Below are 13,327 nucleotides of genomic sequence, written 5' to 3' on the forward strand. Positions count from 1 at the left end.
ATTCTAATGTAGAATGCGGTCTGTTATTGATAACAGACCGTTGCTAAGGATAACACATCGTTGCCATGAAAAATAGAGCGTTGCCATGGACACAGTGTTTTTTAGCAGAGGCAATACAAACCTTTTTTAAATCAATAAACTCCTTTTTAAATCAATATTTTGTGTCAAATTATCTATTTATTTGGTAGGTAGCCATGAAATAAGCGGGATAATGTATAGCGAGGCGGTTGTTATAGCGAATACAACCCCGACAGCTGATCAGGACCCCAACGCGAAGTGGAGGATTAGCATTATCCCTTACGTAACAATTGCTATTGCTTATACTTCATACTTCAGTGCATAACTTGTCACGCCCCATTTGTTACAGGCATGAATGCGATCTCAGACTGTGCATCAAGCTTGATGACAAGAGGTGGACAATTACTTTTCAATGCATTATGAAGTAATGAACAAAATGTTTAAGTTTTGACAGAAAGTTTCTCAACCTAGCTTAATTTTGTTATCCTCAGGGACACTGCTCTGATGAAACAGATGATGGGAGCAAACAAAAAAACAAATAACTTCTCTCTAAAGAGAAAAACGAAACTAAAAAACGAAACTAAAGACCAGCTGTGCTTTCTTACCAATTATTGTTGCTGTCGCACTGAGCTCAAGATAAATGTTGTGTGTATGAAAATTGAGACAAGGCAGCACAAAAGTGTAGCAACAGCATTTTAAAAGAAAGCATAGGTGAGCGACTCGATTTATAAAGATGGAACAGCATGCTGCATAAAGTCATTGAGGATTAACACTGTTTCTCTCTTCTCTGAAATGCTTCAGTTGCCTAGCACTTCAAATTAATTCACAAACATGAAAGAGGCAGAAATATCCAGCCGGGGCAAATCAAAGATTATAAAAAAAAAGACATACACTGTATGAGCCTGCCAATGTAATCCCAACTGTATATTTGTAACATAAATCATCCAGTGTGGTTTGTCACAAGGCACAAACCTGTTCTCCAAGTCATCAAGCCATCAAAATAGCCAGAAAGCTCATATTTGCTTCCATGTTTTGCATGCTACCTGTGGCATTGCCGGTCTTTTTAAAGCTTGCTCTCTGCAAGCATATGAAGCATTAGGAAACCAGTCCCTCCAGGGCGGCTTTTCCTCCCCTGAATCTGAGACTGTTTAACTGCAGGGAGGGTTTTATGTTTTCTAGCATTTGGCAGGAAATAGCGTGATCCAAGTCAATACTGAGCTCATTTATTCTGCAGCGCCCATTTTCCCATGCTGAAAAAACACTCAACAAATCCTCCAGCTTCTGTTCTCCCTGTTTGTGATAATGTGACATGGTCATTAATTGTTCAGAGGAGGCAGAATGAGTCTTAAATCAAGCAGGTGGGCGCAACCTCTGCTCTGCTCTGTACCTGCACTACAAAAGGGTAAAAAACAAGAGGAGAGGATTTAATAATAGTCCCTAGACTGATGAATGGGACATGGGCTACAGTAATTGCTCCAGAATAAAATGAAGGAATAAATGAATGATGAGGAGAAAGGAAGGAAGTGCAATGAATAATTCAAGCAAATATTTTTCATAGCCGGGTGACGACATTAATCTGAACTGCACTGGGGGCCTTCCACCCTGTTTAAAACATTTTGAGCTTTCAATCACTGTCACAATATGCAGCAGCTGAGATACAAATTCTAAAACTGTATCTGTGATTAAAATCAAGAGAGGAACAAAATGAAAAAAATCAACACAACAATAACCAAAGGTAGGCGAAATGGTGCTGTCCCTAAAGAGAATTTGATCTGTAAAAGTCCAAGAGCGTTTCAATGCTTTAGGCCAGAAACATACTCGCCTGCATATCCTTACATGCCAACAACATAGACACAGTCAACGCACTGCAAACCACTCTTGCGTTGATCAGTTTTGATGTCATGAACTGTTCCATCCGCCTGTTAAGTCCTTTTAGGACCCCAGCGGACAGCTGTTTGTAATGCCCGATCAAAAAAAAAAAAAAGTATAAAACATATTACTGACCATTTGCGTGTATAGGCTGAGCTACCGGTATGCTAAGCTATGCTGAGCGATTAGCAGACAATAATAATAATTAAAAAAACAACACACAAATAATAATAAATGTTTAATTTTCTAATCTATATGTTTCACATGTTAAATGCAACAACTTAAAAGACACCATACACTATACTGTTCAAAAGTTTGGATTCTGTAGCTGTTGTTGTTTAAATAAAATACTTTTATTGAGCAAGGACACATTCAATTGCTCAAACGTGACAATAAATACATTTACATTGTTACACAAATGTATATTTCAAATAAATGCTGTTCTTTTGAACTTCCTATTAAAGAATAGGCCTACTGAAAATGTTATGTTTATTGTATTATCAATATGTATTATTTCCAGAAGAATATTAGGCAGCACAACTGTTTTCACATTGATAATAATAATGTTTCTTGAGCATCAAATCATCATATTAGAATGACGTTGACACCGAAGACTATAGTTAATGATACTGAAAATTCAGCTTTGCTATCACAGGAACATTATATTTTAGCAGAAGAGACTCTTTCAACAACATCGTATTAACCCCAAAACTTTGAACTGTAGTCAAGTCAAGTCACCTTTATTTATAGCACTTTTTACAATACAGACTGTTTCAAAACCGTTTAACAGTGATAACAGGAAAATAATGAAACAAAGTTTGTTTCTTGAAGAAAATAGTGTCATAGTCCAGCTTATATAAGGTCAGTGATGGTTCTTTTTTTTTTTTTTTTGTAAAAAAGTTATTAATTTAGTTCATCTGTACAGCCGCTCTGGAGAAAACAGTGATGTCATCGTCCAGATCAGTTCAGTTCTCATACAACGGTGTCAATGCAGGCAGATTAATAATATTGTTGAATATTAAGTTCCCCAACTAAGCAAGCCAAAAGCCGAAGGCGACAGTCGCAAGGAACCAAAACTCCATCAGGTGACAGAATGGAGAAAAACCAGGCTCAGTCGGTGGGCCAGTTCTCCTCTGGCCAATGAAAGAACATTGTACAGTATGATTATGATTCAGGCAACATTACAGGTCAGAAGTCAGATTGAATTGGAACATCCAGAATTGATCCAGTTCCATCTGGTTGAAGATCAGAGTCATCACACCGGTATGGAGACTGTAGTGTACATAATAAAGAAATTTCATAGGATTTTTAAACAGGAACTAAACAGAGTACCTATTATTGGAATCAAAGCCACTGGAAGGCAAGCCTGCACCCTTAACCAAAAAAGCGTAATAGCTAAAGCTAAATCTTCAGCTTTGTCGGTATTCAGGGAAGGAGACCATCTCTTTTTTTTTATTTAAGGATATCAATAGAGGAGATGCTTCCCTACGGATGTTATAAACAGCTTTTGTGAGGAAATAGCTACCAGTAATTTAATAAATCGACAGCCTGTTTGCTAATCTTCAACATGTTCTTTCACTAAACAATACTTTCGTAGGGAACTACATTATTTTTTAAGAGAAGACAGAGTAGTGAATGTCGTGACAGGTAGGACTCATTTACTGCATAACCACCGGCAAATGTGTATTTAATAGGCGTTATGTAATATTGAGTGATATTGTCTAAGAAAATACACAATATTGATGTTTTACCAATTATAATAAGACTTTAATGACTATGACTGGCATGCACTATGCTGATATAATGCATTTTAATGAATAAAGAGAAAATTAATTACTTATATATATTTTTTTTATTATTATATTGTTGTTAAATGAAAAAAAAACAATAATGATAAAAATAACAATAACGATGATGTGTTCTCTCTATGTGTTACGTAATGTGGTATAATAGTAAATCGCATGACAAGGAATAATACTAGGAGATTTAATAGCAAATACTCAAAAACAGGATGAACTCAGGAGACATAGCTACACAGTTACATTACAGAGAACAGACGAAGACTGAGAGAACACAGGGTCTATATACACAGAGCCAATAAAGGAACTTAATTAGTAAATTAACAGGACACATGTGAATGAAATGACTCCTCAAACAGATTGGGGAAAATGAGGTCACAGGGAAACACGACACATTGGCTTCCAGGTTTCAACAAATTAATTAGACTTGAATTGTAACGATTTATGACTGTTGAGTATGCCTTATAATGATAACGCTTTTTAATGAAGGAAGATAGGCTAAACAAAATATAAAGATTTTAATAAATAAATGCATTCTTTCTACAGCTTCCAGATTTCAACAATTAAATTACAATTACATTTTTAGTGACTAGTATCACTGCTATGTATCCATGCCCAATAAAACAGTTTTTTAATGAACAGATTCAAATTTAATCTTAAATGTAGTTTTATGTGCACTGTAGTGACCAGTAATCTGCAGCTAACAGAGCAATTTGTGCTCTTTAGTTTTTACCGCTCAGTAAAGCACATTCCACAAACATTGCAGTCATACTGTACGTTTACTTGCGATATAACACCAAATATAAAACATTATTCACAAGACAAATTTGCTAATCCACAAGAAACTGTGTATAGCATGAACTTTAGGATACTGTCATAAAACTCTGAACGCTGGTGGCCACTGCCATTATTTGATAGTTCCTCAAGTGATCCAAGTTAGCCGTAATGCTTTTTCCATTGGTAAATTGGAAAAAGCAAATTCTCTGGTGGAATCACTTTGGGGTCTTAGCCGCTGATCTGATTCAGAGGCTAGGCCGAATTGTTCATGACACCGGTAATAAACCTCAAAGTACTCTAGAGGGCGATAGAGCTCAGACCTTCAAAAATCTGTACCATTCAACCAGATGTATTGTTACTCAGGTAAGTAGCTAAAAATATATTGAATTGAGCTAACTTGTCTAGCAAGATACTGTTCAAACTGTTGCTCCACCATGATAGCAAAAAAAAAAAAAAAAAAAAGTGACTGTAAGAAAGCTTTTACTCTAACAATAGCTATAGCGCCCCATGAGGCAATGGTGAGAAATGCTACTTGTACTTTAATTATGAGTTATGGTCTGACACATTTCACAATTCAATGATGCACAAAATTGAGCTTGCATGGTTAGAGGCATCTGTTGCCCTTAGCTACTGAGCTACATCAGAACTTTGTAAGACAAAGAGGCATTTGACAGATGTACTATAATAAGAAGTCTTAACATTTCTCAACTTTAAAATGCCACTGATCCCCCCCAACCCCCCACCGCCACTGCTTTATGAAGATGCTTTGATTGACAGAAAGACAGGACCGAACTGCAGCTTCAAACCCACTGGCTGGATTACACTAAAACCTTGACAAGGAGCTAATGAAAACTCCTACGTCTTTGCAGACTACCAGAAACCAGAGGAACACAAGGCCAGGTGAGCAGTGTGAGTGTGTGTGTTTAGAGGGGGTGCAGAGGGCAGCATTAACTACTGATGAAACTGATTAATGGCTGACACTTTCTCAGTGCTGAGACACTGCAGATAAGATGCGAGCAGAAGATAAATGTGGCACTGGCAGCCCAGCACATCAGGCCTTATTGAACAGCTGTCAGCACCGACAGGAAGACCTGCGGTGCCACCTGTGCAACACCCTGCTCACTGTGAGCACATACGTACATACAGTAACATATGAACTATATCCATAGAATTCACTGGTAAACCATTAACCAACAGTAAAAAATGTTAAACTCCGTTAAGTATAGTAAAAAAAGTATAGTGTTCTAAATATGTACACGGCAGATACATTAAAATGAAAAAATAAATGTGCGTGTGCATGCGTAATCATTATTAACTATATATATCATATACATACAAACACACAGTATAATGATTACATTTTAAGTTATTTTTTTATAGTTATACATATAAATAACTATAGCTATATAAATAGCTATACATACAGCTATATAAATAGCTATACATAACTATATATAGTTATGTATAGTTTTATAGTATATTTTTTATAACAGTAGGCTTGCCATTGCAAGCTATTGTTTTTATATTGAGCTAATTATATTTTCTTCCCCCTAATCCCAAAATGACCCTTTTTACATTTTCATTTACACATTATTTAGTATATTTATTAGGCCATTTTCCTTTCAAAGTGTAGGTGATTCTAGGTTTTATCATCCTTGTGGGGACATTTGGTCCCCACAATGAAGGCAAAATTTAATCCACACACGCAGAAAGTAGGATTTTTGTGCACCTCTAAATAACTAACAACTATTAATAGCGAAATTCAATTTGAGTTTCTAATCATTTGACTGTGTGTATTTATATAAACTCAAATGGATGGTGTTTACGTTCCCATTAGCTAAAAGGAAAACCTTCCATTACCCGTTTGATGTGGATAAATCAGCAGCCATTACGCTCATTGAGGCAAACATTTCCTACAAATGGAAAATGGAGACAGATCGAGCATGTGAGTATTGACAAATTTCCCCATTTTTGCTGCTCATATTAACTGAGTTCAGTGCTGCTGGGGATCAGGTTGGCTTAATTTGATGTATGCACGATGTGGCGTGTTGTGAAGCTCTGAACAAACTCCTACACCGATATTCACATAATGGTGAACAATGGGAGCTGCGCCCACATTAGCAGCAGCTAGTATAAAGTTTATCATCCATTACAGGCCTGCATGCTCACTCACAAATACAAGAGCACAGCAGGAACTCTAGTTTTAAAGCAGAAGTTGTTTCCTGTAAGAGGAAAGAAATAAGATATCAAATGTTTCCTGAGGAAACCAAAACACTTGATTCTAAAGGAAATTTAAAGAAAGATAACCCCAAAGGTCAGGTCAATGCAGGTTTCCACTGGTGATCGTTACTTCTTATCTGATTGGCTTAGAAGAACACAGAATGCACTGCTTGTTAAAAGAGTACTGCTGAAAACACTACACATGCATAATATAAAAAGATTAAAATAATGTCCATCCATCCATCCATCTTTTCACCTATCCAGCCATGACTGTATCAATCGGTCCATCTATCTATCTATCTATCTATCTATCTATCTATCTATCTATCTATCTATCTATCTATCTATCTATCTATCTATCTATCTATCTATCTATCTATCTATCTATCTATCTATCTATCTATCTATCTATCTATCTATCAAATCTATCTATCTATCTTTAATAAAGAAACATCCCTAATATATAACTGGATGACACTTCTAACTGACTCTATACTGATATTCATGTAAATAAAAGCGGTCAACTTTTTACTGCAAACTTCAATCACCAAACTTAGCAGCCTGTTATCTGTCAAAGGCCTGATAGTAGCTGTTAAAAAGGGCCTTTAAAGGTTTGTCTAGGTGCCACAAGACATAAAACAGACAGAATCAGCTATGCATATCTCTATAATTAGATGAATGAATAATGCATGGAGTCAGCCAATATCTCACACACAGCTAACCAAGAGCTGAAATGAGCAAAAGTGCAGTTTGTATCTGCGTGTCTAGAGTGACTTCTGCTTTATTTAATCTTCAAATTTTGCAAATGATGTGCAAATCTGATTCAGCCGTGTGCCAAGAAGGTTATCGTTAATAGAGATCTGGGTTAGAAAAGAAATTAGATTAATGGCCTGAAAGAATCTGAACACACAACCCCCCCCCCCCCCCCCCCCACCCCCAACCCCCCAAACAAATAGCCTACATTTTTTTCTAAGCAATGCTCAGAGGTGCCTTTATTGTACGAGCAGGGCAAAAGAGGCAGCCAAGTTTAAGCTTCAATTAAGTGAAACGTCGCTGGCTCCTCTTCACCCCTTCCCAGGAGAAGCCCCTTATGCGTTCCCGCCGCCGCGAAGATCAATTCTGCCGTCTAAATGAGCTCGCAATCCCATGGAACTTCTACACCACCTCTATTTGTTTCAGGAGAAGAATATAAATACAAATTAGCCATAAAATTGCCAGCGCAGTTTAGGTAATGCGGTTGCAAGTCACCATCTGTATGGTATAAATTAGCTGGATTCAATTAAGGCACATAACGTTAAAATGCGCTGAAGGAACAAGACTTGTTTTGTGTTTAACTAGTGTGAGATCAGACAATGTCACCAATCCTATCCGCAATAGGCTCTGACTTTGACAACCTAACCGCACCCAGGATCATAAAACGATCTTAGACACTGATCTAATCAAGTGGCCCTAACTTATCCCTCCATCTGCTACTTTGTACTCAACCCGCTTGCTGTGAGCATTACACGCCCTGCGCAGATGATAATGAGCTCTGCCTGCTTGAAAAAACATGCATCCTTCCACGGCATCTGAGCAATTCTTACGAATGGCACGAAACTGCGGGGCAAGGCTTTGCTTTCTGCAGGCAACAGTGCTTGTTATGAGAATTAATCACAGTAATGATGGCATAATGGATGAACATGAATTAACTTGCATATGCATAATGCTGGTATTTGTGTTAGCGGAGGGGAAATATTTCCTGACGTGTGTGACAAATGGGGCATCGGCAGCATAAAGCCGCGACGAAGCTACTGTACCAGCGGGGACTTTTTTCAAAAGCACTCTGCTTTAACGGACGAAGAAAAAAAAGATAAATATGATGAATTCGGAACGCATTTGGCCTGTGGACTCTCTGCTTAGAAGAGCAGACCTGGCTTCACATGTGGTCACATGCACACGACGGGACAGATATTAAGCCAGTGGTTAAGCGCTCTCACTCGCATGATGAATGTTTGTTTTGAAGCCCTGTAGAGTCAGGTACCACCTGGTTAGAATTAAATGAACCGTATCTAGGTTGAATTCCCACCGTACAATAATACAGGAGGCTGTTTACAATCTAGTTGACATTTATGCACTTATTCACAGTGTGCATGAATCTGAACATTTGGCATTTTAGCGATCCTGGAAAAAGAAGCTGAATTTTAATATTGCGGAGAAGACTCCACATAGGCTATATTTTGTAGGATTTCACTCAGCAGTCTGGGCAGGGAAACAAACACTTGTGGGGCTTGCGTGACAGGCGGGTCTTAAAGCAAAACCGACTGTTGTACTGCTGGCAGAAGTATTATCATAACGACCCCTCCTGCCACATTAGACGTTCGAGAGCGGAAGATTGGCTGCCGTAAAGCGTGTGACTTTCCGGGCTTCATATTTGCAGCCATTAGTTCCCCTTTTAGAGTGAAAAACCAGGCAAATATAAATGTGCAAAGATGAGACGAGGGAATTCAGGGTACATTGAACACTGATGCATTTTAAATACCGAGGCACATTCCTTATACTGTAACCTTATTAATTCACCTCATTATGAGCTTTGATATTATTTTGGAGCTCATTCATGACTAATGCCCCATGGCGGCGGTTAGCTGATGGGGGGTGTGTGTGTGCTCGTATCAGTGGAGCTTTACCGAGCACAGAGGACATCTTCCATACGGCCCCTTGAATACGGACTTATTACTCATCTCCCAAACCCAAAGTGACAGATGCTCCAATGTTCCATTTATTATTGAAGGCACCCAATAAATATTTGCCTGACCTGACACAGTGAGTAATGACAGAGCACACAGCCTGACAAATTATGCTGCTCAAGAATTTCAAATTATGCATTTTCGATGCCGATTCTGGTGCAGACGTTGGCTGAGCGAGCAAGACCCCCCTCCCATGAACCATGTCATTAGCCTGCGAAACCGTGGCCACTTCGATAATGCAATGTGAAGGATCAGGGGAGCCAAGGAGGTTCCTTCACTCTGAGATGAAACAGACTCGCAGCTAACGAAACCAGCACATATTGCTGATACATATTGCATCTAATGCTTTCCTGGAAAACACATATTTATGGGGACAGCATGCAGCTGGAAGGTCGTCCAAAACTCCCTATGCTGAGGCACAGACTTAATGTTTTCCAATGCAGAACAAATGCAAATTCATGTGAACACAGATATAAGTACCTCCCCTAGCCACAAGCTCAGACAGAAGGTTTATAACTTGAAACACCGAGCATTTAAAATTCAGTTGGAGGAGCAAATAAATTATGTCACTGAAATCTTGTCAGCCCTGATAAATGTAAAATATTCATCCTTTAAAGGCCGAGACAGGAAAGCATTTTTCTTTAAAGCCCAGGTGGTGGTTTATAGCAGGCAGAAGCTATGGGACGTTCTGGCAGGCTTGCTATCTACTCTTCCTTCATGGTGATAGGCTGGGGGGGAAATCCAAAGCTACTTAAACCATGTTGAATTTCCCTCTCGCCTGAGTTCTTAACTGATGCTGGTTTCAGCCACTGGTGCAACAGAGGAACCCGCTTACTTGGAAGTTTTTAAAGGACAAGTTTGGTCACCCAGCATCACCGACTGACTGCTGTGCTTCTGACTGTTCATTAAGAACCATGCCAGACATAATGCCAGACCTTAAAGTTATAGAATAAGATTAGGTGACTTTGGTGCTTTATCTATTCTGAAGAGTACCTGAAGAGAGTGATCCGTTAACATTCCCAGCTGCTCAGCTGGACCCCCTGCTGAATATGCCATGTGACTAATCACTCTGGATGAAAATGACATATGACAAGGCTGATGGCACCTGAAGAACGCACACTTCATAAGCAACCTGAGCTACGATGTGAGAAGCAGCAGACAGGGAAAAATATAAGACAATTTCACACCTTAAAGAGTCCACCAAATATAATCTGTCACTGGTAAAATATATACTATTGTATAATGTAATACTTGTGAATGCTACAGTATATTGCTTGCAAAAAAAAAGATTTAATCAGAATACATTACTTCTGAATGGCCATTGATGGCGAAAGAGACTTTGTTTTACCAGCAGAAAGGTGTAGTTATGGGGCCTGATTTCCTTAATCTATGCCAATGATTCATTGGGTGAACTATGTAATTTTAGTGTGATTGAATTGACTTACCGGTAATTTAAAATCCCATTACTATGTAAACTGAACATATGGCGTTTACATAAGTGCTGATTCTACATCTAAATTACTTTAACTGGACAGATCTAATAATTTTGTGTCAGAGCCGTGGCCCAATACACGTTTTTGACATATGTAGAAAATGCTGTTGACTTACAAGTTTGGTCTCTGTCATGCCCGGATCCAATTCACCCCATCTGCTCAATACAGTCCTGTAAAATAAAGGAAATAAACAAAAATGGTACCCTATATATTGCAGTAAAGTAGAGAAAAAAATATATAATAAACATACAATAAAAAATATATTGTATAATGCAGGCTAATATGGAATAATAGTGCAATTTATTCCTCACTCTTGGTAAGTACTGACACGTAACAGTGTTGTTTCAGCATTATTTATATACTATTATAGTATTTAATCATATTTTGAATTAAGTTAGACAGTTTCAATGTATTAGCTTTTAATTTCTTAAAAATTGTTTATTTCTTTTAATTTCTACTTCAGTCATTTTGGTCTTTCAACTTCAACTCATTTTAATTAGTTGTCAGGAAATAGCAAATTCAAGGCAAAACGTTTTCATCTAATATTTATACATTTTTCAGCACTGAGCTCTAACCAGGGGTCACGTGAGATTCCCTGTGCCAAATAAGAGAGCTGACGCACAGTAAACAATGAATCAAAGAAGCGCCCAGGCAAAAGAAGAGGCCACGATCATTTAATTATGCCAAGATATCCCTCCCTGACTCGAATCTCATTGCGGTGACAGAGAATGTTCCCTCGCCTTCATTCTGACTGACACAGAGTACTATTCGGTTTTGATTTAGAGGCACGTCTCCACTCTCACGCCGCACCCTCTGCTAGCCAGCAAAGAGGCAGTGGATACAATTACCCATTCTGATCGGGTTTCACTGCTCTAGAATAATCCTCCCCATTATTGGCATAAATATTTGATGAATCATTTTGACAGAATAAAGGAGTCACTGAGGCCTCATATTAATCCGATGATGTTTTTTTTTTTGTTCCCTGTCACCATAACGACCCCCCATTCTTATCAGCCCCTGCCGCTGTCTAACATTGTTTACGTCTTCATCAACAAAATGTTACTGGTTGCTAAGTGGCACATGGCCTCTGGCCTCGTCTGGCCGCCGCGTCACCCCTGCCCCGAACGGTCACTGCGCTGGCACATTTCCACCGTCTCCCAGAAGCAAATGACATTTGTCATGACTTGACCCCTTGCCGCAACGATCGACAGAAAGTGTGTTGAAGGAGCACTGTGGTATTGGCTCAAACCCATGCAGCTATTTCTGCAAATATGTCTGAGTGCAGCAGGGTCAACATGATTCAGTCCTAGTGATACTAAACTAGCTCGCATGACATTTAGCTGAGGGGAATCTCTGGGTCGGCAGGATTTGTTGCTTTGACCTGGCCAGTGCCATGGATCTACCAGCCTGGATGTGCTGTACACCTTTCACATGATGCCGTGCGACATGAGAGCTTACTGAAAGCACATCGAGCAGCACATCCTTCAGGGCAAGTTGATCAGTGTGAAAAGCCGTCATGTGTTGGTGCGAATGGCTTGCCCTTGAACAGGCATGCTACTCAGGTCAGACACATCACGCAGCTGCAGTCTGGATTCTGGCAGGGACTGGATTTGCCGCTGAAAGGTTCACACCAGTTAATTGGCCCTTGCTCAAGCCTGCGAATCATATGTCAGACTAATATTATCAGTTACAACTATAGTTACACAGCCACCCTGAAAGGGGGACGGAGGGTTAGATGGGTGTGGAATTAATATATTGGAGTTTTCTGGGCAAAAGTAATGATGCAATTACAATAACATGATTTTTAGAATCACATTCCAGATCTGATATTACATTAAGTATTTCAATTTCAGTGTATGTTTAATTTGAACAAAAAGTACTAAAAGCTATGAACACTATCCAGTCCTCATTGCAAAATCAATAAATGCATGTTGTACTTAATTCAGAATAGAATTCAGAATAGGGGTGTAAAAATATCATATAATTCCATTTCCAACAAGTATTTTCAAACGATCTAAATGAAGGCTTCATGTTTGCATGAATTATTCAAATCATTCCGTTAGCTCTGTGTATCAGTCCTTCTCTAGGTTTTTTTTTTAGCCATGCTAAAAGGAAGAAAAGGCATAGATTATCTTGGTTGGTTTCATAAAATTTAGAATGAACACTTTAATTTTGACCCCATTATCATTTTCAACAGTAATTGTTCTACCAGCGTCATAAAACTGCCTGTAAATGTGACCTCAACTAAAAGCATTCATACACTGAGATTTTCATATTCAGCTCTTGTGTGACTACATTTAAACTTATTAACGTAAAACATTTTTTTTAAATGTACTTAACTTTTATAAATGCCTACTTCTGCTATTTGTAACAGCAGAAGACTGGGGAACAAAATAAAAAAAAAGATGTTCCAATACTGCCATCTACT

At 38.5% G+C, this 13,327-nt stretch overlaps 1 long non-coding RNA gene across 5 annotated transcripts in view; it reads right to left on the minus strand.

The window, feature by feature from the left end:
- LOC307005420 overlaps positions 1-13,327 on the minus strand; it is a 74,278-nt gene that overhangs the window by 59,728 nt on the left and 1,223 nt on the right. For 2 of the 5 annotated variants that reach the window (XR_013799272.1, XR_013799273.1), the window contains exons 2-3: positions 12,324-12,554; positions 11,015-11,069 (exon numbers count right to left, since the gene is read on the minus strand). This is a non-coding gene — a long non-coding RNA (uncharacterized lncRNA). The remainder of the gene's footprint in view (positions 1-11,014; positions 11,070-12,323; positions 12,555-13,327) is intronic. The other 3 variants (XR_013799270.1, XR_013799271.1, XR_013799269.1) reach the window with 3 other exon arrangements.

This window comes from Phoxinus phoxinus (genome assembly GCF_949152265.1).
Source record: "Phoxinus phoxinus genome assembly, chromosome: 1".
In the NCBI taxonomy this organism is placed as follows: Eukaryota; Metazoa; Chordata; class Actinopteri; order Cypriniformes; family Leuciscidae; genus Phoxinus; species Phoxinus phoxinus.